The sequence below is a fragment of the Cupressus sempervirens genome, chromosome 10 (assembly GCF_028749045.1).
Source record: "Cupressus sempervirens isolate cs-2001-9-10 chromosome 10, ASM2874904v1, whole genome shotgun sequence".
In the NCBI taxonomy this organism is placed as follows: domain Eukaryota; kingdom Viridiplantae; phylum Streptophyta; class Pinopsida; order Cupressales; family Cupressaceae; genus Cupressus; species Cupressus sempervirens.
Genome location: NC_143127.1, coordinates 824,428,828 through 824,441,653, shown reverse-complemented (window position 1 = coordinate 824,441,653; position 12,826 = coordinate 824,428,828). Strand labels below are relative to the sequence as shown.

At 36.7% G+C, this 12,826-nt stretch overlaps 1 pseudogene; it reads left to right on the top strand.

Moving 5' to 3' along the window:
* Positions 1–10,979, top strand: part of LOC149536485 (L-ascorbate oxidase-like) — a 47,658-nt pseudogene extending 36,679 nt beyond the window's left edge.
* The last annotated feature ends 1,847 nt before the right edge of the window (positions 10,980–12,826 follow it).

Sequence of the window (12,826 nt, the reverse complement as noted above, 5' to 3'; positions counted from 1 at the left end):
TTCCCTTCTGTAATCCTTTTAATATCTTGGGTGTAGTGAAGAAACAAATCTTTACTAGCACAATTTCCCACTTTCAACCAATGCAAATGTGCTTTTAGTTGAGCTCCTATGGATGCATAAGTATCAGATAACTACTTTTCATGACAATTTTGTGCTAATTAAAAGTTTAAATCAATTAAAAAAGATAAGCTACCAAGTTCTTGATTCTTACACATAAATCCTTAGTGGTTTGTGCATATGACTAACAATGGGACATAGATAGTTATTTTCCATAGAAGCAAATAAATGTAGAGGTATGTATAATAGCATCATTCCACCATGAAATCAAACCTCTAAACCTCTAGGTGAGTGGGCCTAGGTTAAATGTTCCAAACATGACTTGTGTAGGCCAAGGTAGGTGGACATTTCAAGAATGACATGCAAAATAAAAAGGAGACTAGCTAGGATGAGGCATTTGAGCACACCATTCAATAATTTTTTTAATGGAAAAATGATCTAATAAAGTAATGTGAGACAAAGGAAAAACTAGCGAGTGTTGCTTTCTGTCAAAAGTAAAAAAAAGATATCCCTCAATTAGGATGTTTGAAAAAAGAACTCAATCTTTTTCCTTCCAAAGGATATAACATTTTTCTTGCCAATATCTTACCACTTTGACAGGAAATGGGTGTGAATGACTCTGCTAGGGTTTCTATTAGCAAGGAGGAGGTGGCGGCTAAGGATGATGATGGTGATCTAGATGACTTGCTAGGTTGGGACACTATTTTATGTTGATATTGTGGTTGTGCAAGCTTGTGGCTTATCTTTCTATTTTGGAGGCATGGTCTAATTTTTTTTGCAGTATGTGGGAGCCCTATTGTTGTTGGTTGGAGGCTTTGTTCTCTTACCATTTTCTTTGTGGGTATTTTCTGTGCCATTGTTTGGGTGCTCTAGCTTGGTTTTAGGAGCACTTCTATTGGTATTTTCTACAAGATAAAGTTGTATTTAGGTTTGGGGTTCTCTTATGCCCTGCCTCTTTCTAGGTTGTGGCTCTTTCCCTTTTGTATGACTCTTCTATTGGTGAAGACTATTGGGGTTGGATGTGGTGGTGGATATCTCTTCTTTCTCTTTACGGCTTTTCTTGTGGTGGTGTGTGGGATTTTCTCTAGTCTTTCTACCCATTTTGAGGTGAGGTTTTTTATTCATAGCTTAGTATGGGTTGAGGTTCTTCTTGCTCTATTTCATCTTTCTTGCTTCTTGTTGAGGTAAAAGCCTTATTGTGACATGGAGGCACAACTTTTTGAGGTGGTTCATTGCTAGTGGGAAGTTGTTGTCTTTCCAGGTGGTCCTCTTCTTCTTCTAGTGGTGTCTTGGGAGGCTACACTTGGGTTCTCTCCTTTTAAGTTTTTCTTTTTTTTTTGGCTAAGCTCACTAACTCACTCTATTAAAAGTACAAAGTTGTGTCACCTTTCAAGCTGACTGATTAGAATGATTGAATTTGAGTATTTCTATCTAAAAATCAATTTTGTTCAAATATATGATCTAGATAAATTCATTCCAGATAAGTTATAAATGGTCTCACACTTTTCCAATTGGAGATGTCTATGAAATGCACATTTTATACTAGTTTGTATCAAATTACTAAAGAAATATAATTATTTTAGAAAACTGGTGTTTCAATTACTCTTAATATTTTCTATGATATTTTTTTTGTAACTTATAAACACCATTTTATAGAATTCAAAGTCAAGAATATTATCATATATATTTTATAGTGATTTAATTAGATATAGTATATTATAATTAAAAAAATCTATAAGCACATATTTTAACACTTGAAAAGATGTCAATTTTGAGAAAGAAAAAAACATTAAACAACATCAAAAAAATTTGAAACTTATATGATGTTCTAGAGGAGATAGTCCTCTTCTAGAATGTATAATTTTTATTCCGGTCTAGATATATTTGTTTTAAAAAATGTGGTGGGAGATGAAAACGATCAATTTCAAGGGAGTTGAAATTTGAATCATTATAAAAGAGAAAATATAGGTCTAAAGCCAATTTTTATTTTTGAATGTTCTAAATATATATGTTATCTATAACATAGTCTAAGATCAAAGGAAAATAAATTTATTTCCATATAGTTTTGTGGTGGGAACTAGACCCCTAAATTTCAGCATTTTTTAGCAACAAAAAAATTCTTTATAAAAATTATGAAAATATATCAATTCTTATTCCAAATAATTGCTAAAAATTATAGTCCTAAATTTCATCAATTTCTACACATTTCATTAGTTTACATCATTTTCAAATTCTAAATAATAATACTAGTTTTATATCATCGAAGGTGGCTAGTTATACTTTTGTTAGCATTTTCCTTTACAAAAGGGTTACACAAGTTTGTGCTTTTACCACTTGTGTCTTTGGTGTGTTGGGGTTTCATCTTTCTTTTTGGTGGTAGTAAGGGTGCTTGTTCTTGTTAGTGGTGGTGTTGGTGTCATATTGGTTTCTCCATCTTTTCCCCAATGATTCAAACTTTCATGGTTAGTGAATCTTGTTACTCTTTGTTGGCATTTTTCTTGCTTCTTTGTTCCTTCTTCTCCTTGGGTTTTGGTGACGTATTCACAATTCCTTTTGTTGTGGTATGCCTTTCTACATCAAGGTTTTTGGGACTCTATGGCAGTTTTGTTTTGTTGTTGCTTTCTAGCCATCCTAACACTATGGTTTCTTCTCCTGCTTGGTGTGAGTGTTGTTGGTATTGTTTCTCTGCCTTTTCCAGTACTTATTCCCTCTCATATTTGGTATGGTTGGTTCTATGGTTGTCTAGCTTTTTGTTTGAGGTTGTTGGATGTCTTCTCTCCCCAAGCATTTATTTTGTGGTTTGCATTGGTTCTTTCTTCTTTGAATGCTCTTGCCTCTTGTTGCTTGGTTTCGTGGCTCCTTTGTTTTTAGGTCCCTTTGGTTGTGACTCCATTCAAAAGCCTTTTGAATTCACTTCTCATGAATTTCTTTCCACTTGTTGTTTTGACTTGATGTTTCTTTATGATCATATTGGTTCTTTTTTTGTATGGCCCTATCTCGCTTTATCTAATCATAACATCTTACAACTTTTATTTCCCACCAATCTTAAAATATATTATTTTTAAGCTTTACTTTTGTATTATATCTTTATATTCCAAAATAAATAAAAATTTGTTGTTATACAACTCTCTACTTAAGAGTGTCTATCTCTATCACTCACATAGAACAAGTGGAATTATATTAGTATTAATTAGTATAAAATTGATAATTAGAAAAAGGAGAAAATATTATTTTTCCACAAACAAACAAACAAAAAGAAAAAGGAAGACTGATCTAGGATATTATTGAGATACTTTTGATCTCCTATTCTGGACACTTGAGTTTCTGTTTACTGTCTATAAAATGGAATCTTGTTTTCCCACTAAATAAATAAATGTCATAATAACAAGGGTAGAGTGAAGGAAATTACGTTTGCATCTTTAAACGGGAGTCGGCCAGTAATATATCTGTCCTTTTCCACTTGATACTTCCGCTGATTTTGATTGGTATGCGGTATATCATGGTTTTGGGTTTTTCTTAACGCATTATCAAATTAAATAAATGTTTCAGTCACGTTGCGAGAGTAATCAAGATTCATTGAAGATTGCCCCGAATACATTGTATTTAATATGAATGGGTAGAAAACAATCTCCAGCGAAGAAAACCACCGTCACCAAATCCATCATTTCTGAAACAACATTATAACACAAGAGCACCACTTCCTTGGCTACAGTAGAATACAATTTCTAGCCATATATTTTCAAGTGGATGACCACGCCAGGTAAAGCGATAACGGTAGGTCAAACATTTCATTCTCATAGAAACAGTTGGTGGATGGTGAAATTATTAGTTATATCATATCATCCCCGATCTCCACTTGGAGATCTATGCAGGATAACTATGCAAATTTGGTTTAGTCATAAAAGTAAAATATGATACGAAGGGAATCACTATATATGCCTCTTTCCTCTTCTTCTCCTCTCATCTCACATTTCATGCGATCTGAGTGTATGTCTGGAAGAGCTCTGCTTTGAGCAACAGCGCAATCATATATTCATTAATGGAGGAGACAAGGCAAAGATGTTCTTGTGTACAGCTCAAGTTAGATATTGTTGGAGCCAAAGATTTTTCTCTTCTTGATCAGCATGTTTCCAATTAGGCAGCCTGTTTGTTGGTGTCATCTCAACAAGAAGATCGCGGTGAATACGAAGGAGATCGAGGCTTCAACAGAGCCACATTGAGGAGAGACATTAAGCTTGGAATGTGAGGGAAAAGGCGTTGATGAAATGTTGTCTAAATCAGAGTCGGTTATGTTTGAAGTGAGGTGGAGAAGAAGAGGAGGAGGAGAAATATTGGAGGATCAAAGAGCAAAGTGTTGGGAAGGGTTGAAGTCTTGGGGGAGGAGTTGCTGTCATCTCCCACTCTTTCTCTAGAAAAGTGGTTTCCAATTATGGGGAAAGATGGTGATGACCAATTTCCAGTAATTCATCAGCCGAGATAGTTGCAATCATATTAATAATTTCCAGTAATTTCAGTCAAATGACATCTTGGACCGCTTGTGTTCTCTCCAGCACAAAAATGGAATCAGTCACCTGTCCCCCGGGGATGCGGAGTACCTGAAGATTGTAAGAATAGTTAGAAATCAAGGAAAAGTTTTCTTCATTGGCCAATTCAAACACGGACAATTTTCACATCGATCCTCGGCTTCTCTTGACAAGCATCTCCACCGTTCCTTAATATCTATCTCTTGCCAGCAGCCCGGCTGCTTGACAATACATCCATAAGCTGCGAACGATGGGCAGGTGGCACGACCGCGGAACAAGCACAGAGAAGAAGAACGAAAAGGTTTGCTGAAGCTACCGGGTCAAGAGAAATTGTTAGAACGTGGCAGCAAACCAGCAGAAACAGGGCGATTTCCTGGGGCAACTTTTGAAGTCTGCAAACATTTTAATATTCCACTCTGTTTGTATAACGATAGAAAAAAGTGGATAAACGATGCCCAGGGCTTGAAGCTGAAGATGATCAATAGAAGGTGGGCACATCGGCATGTCTTTCCTAGTCAATTGCCTGTTATTCTTGGGAAGCATGAGAAGTGCTATTGCATAATGTTTCACACGAAGAACAAATATCGCAGGTTAGTTGTAGGAGGCCTATAAAAGGAGTTAGCGGGTTAAATGAACAACAACAAGTTAGGCGGCTGGTCAGGACGTGGAGGAATTTGCTTTCGGCCAGCGCCATACTGAGTAGAAATCGAATATTGATTTCATTATGGGATGGCTTGTATTTATGGCATTGCAAGTGATGCTACTAATAACAGCAAGTGGTGGCGAAGCACGATCAGTGCATTATAAGTGGAAGATCAATTACCAGTATTGGTCACCTGATTGTGTGAGGCAAACGCTGATTGCCATTAACGGGGAGTTTCAAGGACCAACAATCAGAGCCCGTGTGGGAGATACCATTGTAGTGGAAGTAGAGAATCTGTTACCCACGGAGAATGTGGTCATTCATTGGCACGGAATTCCACAGGTAAGAGTTAACTTGTATCTCTCATAAACTATATCAGTACTAGTAATTGTTAAATGTGGCAGGGCATAAACATCATACATTAAGCCTTGATTTTTAGGTTCAGAATATTATTTAGTCAAAGTTAATGTTAACTTTGTTTATTCTTAGATCGGAATTCCCTGACAAGATAGAACAGCAGGGGTTTCACAATGTCCCATCTTTGCTGGCGAGATGTACACTTACACCTTTGTTGTAGATCAGGTATATACAAATGCTTTTGTTTACTGCATTAGGCTAAGAGTTAGTCACGTAATTTTTAGAGTCAGATCTATAGCTTTTTGAATAAGAGTTAAGGATTGAACAATTTTTTTTGAACTCAATTGAAATATTATCTTAATGATCTAGATATGAACACATTTTTAAATACTATGTCAACCTCATCTTGAAGGAGGTGGATGCAGTGGATCAAAGACAAACATGAATAAAAGATAAACATTCATTATCAAACTGTGCTACAACACTTCATACATAACCAAAATCTTATTACAAATCTTTAGAAATCTTTAGAATGCCACAGCATTCCATCCACTCATGATCCACAATGAGAAATATGAGAAACCCAAAATGAGCTCTGCTGGTTACAGGCTCAGCTTATTCTATTTATAAGAAAATGCACATTAAATGTTGTAGAAAAGATTTGGCAGTATAATTAATATTGGATGGTGAAGCTGATGTGTTGGCTGGTGCTTGGATGGCTAAAGACGGCTTTGGATGGCTACTTGTCTGCTACTGACGGCTATTTGTTTGTGGTTGTGGATGACTGTGCAGCTGTGGACGGTGGGAGAAATTAATACTACCAAAACTCCCCCTTAATTTCTTCCACTAATGCTACTACATTTATATTGTTTTCCCTTGTCATAATTACTTCAGGTTTTACGGCTTACCCCTAACTAGTGTAAATGGTTTCTAGCTGACCAAAATCTTTACATTTGAATGGTTTCGGCTAACCACAAACCTTACATAATAGTGGTTACAATAGACCACCAAACATTACAAATGGTTTCAAATTATTACAAACTCACATGATGGGAAAACTATCATCACTTTGGCTTTTCTTCTTCCTGACTTGCATCAAACTGATTATTGAGTCCATATAAAAAGAAATCCATTTACCAAGATACATGGGGGCCCAACCACTGTACTTGCTAATTCTATAGAAATTCTTTTCATATACATGGTTCATCAATACATTCAATCAAACTCTAGGGTGTCAAGTACAACCGATAATGCACCCCTTATAGTAGCTCATTAACAAATAATTCTCATTCAATCTTCATCACTTGATTAGGGGCTATCAATGCAACAAACTTCTATTATATTGACTATTATCAACAATAGCATAGCCTTCACAATTAGACAAATAGATTAACACTTCCAATCCCAACACTTTTATCCAATCAGCACACACACATACCTTTGAATCATGACAACCAACTCACCACCAATACAACCTACTTTCACTTACTACAACCACAAATAATAACTATTGTATAACATCAAATACATCATACTTCAAACACGCATACTTCAAACACAAAGACATAATAAAATTTTTCATGATCATTATCTTCCATGCCATGTGTATGCATTCTCTGTCACTCCCGCTTGCATAGAGATGCTCCATATGCTTTGAATCTCTGAATGATAGTGTCGCACAATGCTAACTAAAACACACTTTAACTTTGACTTCCTTCTTTTCATGACTTCTCCATTTCTCATAGTAGTCTCTTGATTTGTTCTTCTCTTTCTTCTTACAAAAGATAACTTCAAATACAATTGCCTATTGGGCTATGTTGCCACAACACTCTTCACCAATTCTAAACTTCTCAATCTCTCCACGATCTCTATGATCATCTCCCATTAGCTCTGATACCACTTGAAGGAGGTGGATAGAGTGGATCAAAGATAAACACAAATAAAAGATAAACATTCAATTCAATAGGTAAAATATAAAGACTTATCAAATTGTGCTACAACACTTCATACATAACCAAAATCTTATTACAAATCTTTAGAAATCTTTAGAATGCTACAACATTCCATCCACTCATGATCCACAATGAGAAATATGAGAAACCCAAAATGGGCTCTGCTGGTCATAGGCTCAGCTTATTCTATTTATAAGAAAATGCATATTAAATACTGTAGAAAAGATTTGGCAATATAATTAATGTTGGACGGTGAAGCTATTGTGTTGGGTGGTGCTTGGACAGCTAAAGATGGCTTTGGATGGCTACTTGTCTACTACTAATAGCTATTTTTCTATGGTTGTGGATGGTTGTGCTACTGTGGACGGTGGGAGATATTAATATTGCCAACACTCCCCCTTAATTTCTTCCACTAATGCTATTGCATCTATATTATTTTCCCTTGTCATAATTACTTCAAATTTTATAGCATACCCCTAACCAATTTAAATAGTTTCTAGCTGACCAAAATCTTTACATTTGAATGGTTTCAGCTAATCACGAACCTTACATAATAGTGGTTACAATAGACCACCAAACATTACAAATGGTTTCAGATTACTGCAAACTCACAAGATGAGAAAACTATCATTACTTCGGCTTTTCTTCTTCTTGACCTACATCAAATTGATTATTGAGTCCATATAAAAAGAAATCCATCTACCAAGATAGATGGGTACCCAACCACTATACTTGCCAGTTCTGTAGGAATTCTTTTCATATACATGGTTCATCAATACATTCAATCAAACTCTAGGGTGTCAGGTACAATTGATAATGCACCCCTTACAATAGCTCATTAACAAATAATTCTCATTCAATCTTCGTCACTTGATTGGGGGCTATCAATGCAACAAACTCCTATTACATTGACTATTACCAACAACATCATAGCCTTCACAATTAGACAAAAAAATTCACACTTCCAATCCCAAAACTTTTATCCAATCAGCACACACACAGACCTTTGAATCATGACAACCAACTCACCACCAATACAACCTATTTTCACTTACTACAACCACAAATAATAACTATTGTATAACATCAAATACATCATATTTCAAACACATACTTCAAACACAGAGACATAATAAAAATTTCCATGATCAATATCTTCCATGCCATGTGTATGCATTCTTCGAGACTCCTACTTGCACAAAGATGCTCCATATGCTTTGAATCTATGAATGACAGCGTCACACAATGCTAACTCAAACACACTTCAACTTTGACTTCCTTCTTTTCATGACTTCTCTATTTCTCATAGTAGTCTCTTGATTTGTTCTTCTCTTTCTACTTGTAGAAGATAACTTCAAATGCAATTGCCTATTGGGCTACATTGCCACAACACTCTTCACCAATTCTAAACTTCTCAAGCTCTCCATGATCTCTAGGATCATCTCCCATTAGCTCTGATACCACTTGAAGGAAGTGGATAGAGTGGATCAAAGACAAACACGAATAAAAGATAAACATTCAATTCAATATGTAAAATACAAAGACTTATCAAACTGTGCTACAACACTTCATACATAACCAAAATCTTATTACAAATCTTTAGAAATCTTTAGAATGCTACAGCATTCCATCCACTCATGATCCACAATGAGAAATATGAGAAACCCAAAATGGACTCTGCTGGTCACGAGCTCAGCTTATTCTATTTATAAGAAAATGCATATTAAATGCAGTAGAAAAGATTTGGCAATATAATTAAAGTTGGACGGTGAACCTGATGTGTTGGCCGGTGCTTGGATGGCTGAAGACAGCTTTGGACAGCTACTTGTCTGCTGCTGATGGCTATTTGTCTGTGGTTGTGGACGGCTGTGCGGCGCTGGACGGTGGGAAAAATAAATACTGCCAACACATCTCTTATGATAACTTTTGCATTTGTAATGCAGCCAGGAACATACTTCTATCATGGGCACTATGGTCTTCAGAGGACGGCGGGACTGTATGGATTGTTGATAGTGGAGGCGGCCGAAAAGGAACCCTTCTCCTACGATGGAGAGTTGAAAATACTGCTGGATGATTGGTGGCACGAGAGCGTATACGAGCATGCATATGAACTCTCTTCTTGCCCATTTCACTGGGTCGGGGAATCTCAGTATAATGTTGATTTTTGTGCTCATAGCTACACATTTGACATTCTATTTTCTCCTACCGTATGCTGAATTGAATTGGATTGAATTGCAAAAATGCCAGTCTCCTAATGGAGGGAAGAGGACAATTCGATTGCTTCAAGGCAGTTAGCAGTCACTGCAACGCTAGCAATCCACAATGCTCGCTCACACTCTTCCAGTGGAGAGCGGGAAAACATACCGCTTATGCCTTGCCAGTGTGGCATCCTTGGCGTCCCTCAACTTCGTTATTCAGGTAAACGAAGTATTAGATTGTGGATTTCTCATCCCTCATCATGGCTATCGTTTGAATATGATAATGATAAATGGTGCATTAACAGGATCACAAGTTGACGGTTGTGGAGGCAGATGGAGGTTACGTGGAACCCTTTGAGGTGGACAATCTTGACTTGTATTTAGTAGAAACATATTCAGTTTTGGTGAAAGCAAACCAGGACCCTTCTAAGAACTACTGGGCAGGAGTGAATGTGAGAAGTAGAAAACCAATGACACCCACTGGATTGTCAATTTTTAGCTATGTTCCTGACAAACTCCCCGTTGGTGCTCCTCCCACGAGCCCACCTTGGAACGACTTTGCTACAGCAAAAATCTGGCCAAAAAATATGTGGCTCTCAAAGGAGTAGAAAAGCCTCCTCCTCGACGATCGCAAAAGCAGGTGATTTTATTCAACACGCAAAACTACATAGATGGGACTATAAAGTGGGCGATCAACAACATTTCCCTAGTGCCGCCTCCCACTCCATACTTGGCCGCCATGAAGTACAATATCAAGGGCGCCTATGATAAGACCCCGCCACCTGAAAGTTATGATTATGCCAACTACAACATTTTTCTTCCTCCTCCCAACACCAACGCTAAAGTAGGGAATGGCGCCTACGTCTTCAAATTGTACTCCGTTGTGGATGTGATTCTGCGGAACGCAAATAGCCTGTCTGTCAATGAATCCGAGGTCCATCCATGGCATATACACGGCCATGACTTCTGGATTCTTGGCTATGGAGGCGGCGTATTCGATCCCCAAAAGGATCCCAAATCATTCAACCTTATCAATCCTCCTCTTCGTAATACAGTTGCCTTGTTTCCCTTTGGATGGACCGCCGTCCGCTTTGTAGCTGATAATCCTGGTGCATGGCCTTTTCATTGTCATTTGGAAGCGCATTTCTTCACGGGAATGGGCATCATTTTTGCAGAGGGCATAGTCAAGGTCGGGAAAATACCATCCTCTACATTGGGATGTGGTTTCACTAGAGGATCAAAATACTAGTCTTCCATACTATTCTATGTTTTGAATTTCACATATTGATTCCTCCTCAATGGGTTTTAATAGATACGCCACATTAGAGAAAAAAGATCGTTCATCGATCTTATCTGTAACAGGCCCAAAGAAATGAAATGAAATGCACACACACACGAGCAAATTTTATTAAATAACAAAAGAATATATACAACCTAAAAACTGTTCGGGCAGTTGAGAAAACTAAATTAATCGTTACATAATCAAATTGTGGGACTACTTCTTTAACTAAACATATTCCAAATGATTATTTAGCATTCCCCTCTTAATCTAAAGGGATATTTGTCATGCCAAGAAGCATTCGAAATTGTTCAAATTTAACATGTCCCAGTGCTTTAGTAAAAATATCAGCAATTTGTTCTTTAGTGGAACAATGTTTCAGCTGTATAGTTTTTGCCTCAACATGATATCGAATTAAGTGATATTTGGTGTTGATATGCTTGGTTCGATCATGAAATTTAGGGTTCTTTGCCAATTGTATTGCAGAATTATTATCAAAAATTAAAGTTGTTGAAGTTGTCTGTGCCTCTTGCAAGTCATCAAGAATTTTCCTCAGCCACACAATTTCCTTTGTAGCTTGAGTTGCTGCTACATATTTTGCTTCAATTGTAGAGTCAGCAGGAATTGTTTGTTTCTTTGATCTCCAAGTAATAGCTGCTGATCCTAGGGTCATCAAATAATCAAAAGTAGATAACCCATGCTCTTTGTCACCATCAAAATTTGAATTAGCATGGCCAGTAAGACAGAAGTCTAAAACTCTTGAATATTTTATGCCAAGAGTTTGAGTTCCCTTTAAATATTGCAAAACCCATTGTGCTGCAATCCAATGCCCCTCACATGGTTTATGCATAAATCTAGACAAAATTCCTATTGCAAAGGTAATGTCAGGGCGAGTAGTGGTGAGATAAGTCAAACTTCCAACAAGCTGCCTGTACTTGGTTGGATCTTCAAAACGAGTAGTGGTGAGATAAATCAAACTTCCAACAAGTTGCTTGTACTTGGTTGGATCTTCAAAACTATTTCTTTCATTGGATGAAAGCTTCATATTTTGCTCCATTCGAGTGGAAACAAAATTACAATCTTTCATGCCAAATTTGTATAATAACTCTCCAATATATTTTTTCTGAGAAATAAAAATGAACTTAGGATTTTGAATCACTTCAATACCTAGGTAATAATGAAGTAATCCCAAGTCAATCATATCAAAACATTTTTTCAACTTTCTCTTAATGGATTCTATATAACCATCATTATTGCCTGTGATGAGAAGATCATCAACATATACAACTAGATACACAATTGATCTACCAATTATCTTGACAAAGAGAGTTGCATCATCAAGACTAAAATGCTTGTAGTCTAATTTTAGGAGATGCTCAGTCAATTTTTCATACCAAGCACGTGGTGCTTGCTTCAAACCATACAAAGATTTTACCAATTTACATACCTTTTTGTTCCTGGGCTTTGATAACAAAACCTTAAGGTTGCAACATATAGACATCTTCCTTCAAATCTCCATTTGAAAAGGCTTTTTTAACATCCATATGATGTATATGCCATCCTTTTTGTGCTACCAAAGAAAACAATGCTCGAATAGTTCCCCACTTGGCTGTAGGGGAAAAAGTTTCAGTGTAGTCAACACCTTGTCTCTGAGCATATCCTTTTGCTACAAGTCTTGCTTTACGTTTATCAAGTGAACCATCAGCTTTATATTTGTTCTTATATAACCACTTGGAGCCAATAGGTTTGGCACCAATTGGAGGATCCACTAACCTCCAAGTTCCATTTTTTATGAGAGCATCATACTCCCTTTGCAT